This window comes from Sesamum indicum, unplaced genomic scaffold, assembly GCF_000512975.1.
Source record: "Sesamum indicum cultivar Zhongzhi No. 13 unplaced genomic scaffold, S_indicum_v1.0 scaffold00142, whole genome shotgun sequence".
Taxonomy (NCBI): domain Eukaryota; kingdom Viridiplantae; phylum Streptophyta; class Magnoliopsida; order Lamiales; family Pedaliaceae; genus Sesamum; species Sesamum indicum.
The window spans coordinates 1-1836 of record NW_011628059.1 but is presented as its reverse complement, the minus strand read 5'-3'; positions in this window follow the sequence as shown (position 1 = coordinate 1836).

The following is a 1836-nucleotide window of genomic DNA, read 5'->3' as shown; positions in this document are numbered from 1 at the left end:
ATACTTACATTTACCAAAAAGAACTCCTGGGTAGTGGGTTTCCCACTCGAACCTTTCCATATAATACGATCTGTACCCCCATGGATCCGAGGCAGCACGTGTGTAATCTCCACGCATTCCATGTCCGTGATCAATGGCCAGTGCCAATGGCCCTGACAGATAACCGAGCTTAACATGGTAGACTCATGCAATCCCAGACTGTTGGGTCCCCGCGGAAATCTGACAAGGAGGGGCCCAAGGTGATGCCAGGGATCCTTCCATAAGAAAAAATCACTCCCATCACCAATACGATATTCCAACACTGAGCATAACCAGTCTCTCAACCTCAACATTTTTCTCCATCCCCATGGTCCACGATTCTCCGGGATAGTCCATATCGAATCATCTCGTAGTCTGCCATGCCGCAGCCACTCGACCCAAATAGAAGTCCTATCACATCGGATGACTTCACAGAGTTTTTTGCACATCAATGCTCGATTAAAAGTTCCCATATCCTTAAGGCCAAGGCCTCCCTCCTCCTTTGGTTTGCAAATCTCCTTCCATGCAACTTTAGGGTATCCACTATTTCCCGTACCTCTCCATAAGAAGCTCGCAGTCGCTTCTCAATGTCTTTAATGACCCCTTTTGGCAAAATAAATGCCGAAGCCCAACAGACACCCATAGCCACAAGAACAGACTTAGAGAGAGAATTTTTTGGTTCCATTTTTTTAGCTAAACTGAACGTTCAAAAGTCAGCTGTTTTGCACGATTTTATTAAAACAAGTTTGTTTCCCTTTTATACTAACTTGTAGTTATTATTACGCTTAGAAAATTTAACACACAAACTCTTAGGTCTAGACCTGTGATTGGGTCAAGTTTCGTCGAATTCTGAGAACGTTCAAAAGTTAGCTGTTTTGCACGGTTTTATTAAAGCAAGTTTGTTTCCTTTTATGCTAACTTGTAGTTATTATTACGCTTTGCAAATTTACAACACAAATGCTTGGGTCTAGACCAACGTTTGGGTCAAGTTTCGTCGAATTCTGAGAACGTTCAAAATTTAGCTGTTTTGCACGGTTTTATTAAAGCAAGTTTGTTTCAATTTTATACTAACTTGTAGTTATTATTACGCTTAGCAAATTTACAACATAAATGGATGGGTCTAGACCTGCGATTGGGTCAAGTTTCATTGAATTCTAAGAACGTTCAAAAGTTAGCTGTTTTACACGGTTTTATTAAAACAATTTTGTTTCCCTTTTATACTAACTTGTAGTTATTATTACTCTTAGAAAATTTAACACACAAACTCTTGGGTCTAGACCAACGATTGGGACAGGTTTCGTCGAATTCTGAGAACGTTCAAAATTTAGCTGTTTTGCACGGTTTTATTAAAGCAAGTTTGTTTCCCTTTTATACTAACTTGTAGTTATTATTACGCTTAGCAAATGTATAACACAAATGCTTGGTTTGGGTCAAGTTTCGTAAATTTTTGAGAACGTTCAAAATTTAGCTGTTCTGCATGGTTTTATTAAAGTAAGTTTGTTTTCCTTTTATACTAACATGTAGTTCTTATTACGCTAAGAAATTTAACACACAAATTCTTGGGTCTAGACATACGTTTGGGTCAAGTTTCGTCGAATTTTGAGAATGCTCAAAATTTAACTGTTTTGCACGGTTTTATTAAAACAAGTTTGTTTCCCTTTTATACTAACTTGTAGTTATTATTGCGCTTAGAAAATTTAACACACAAACTCTTGGGTCTAGACCAACGATTGGGACAGGTTTCGTCGAATTCTAAGAACGTTCAACAGTTAGCTGTTTTACACGATTTTATTAAAACAATTTTGTTTCCCTTTTATA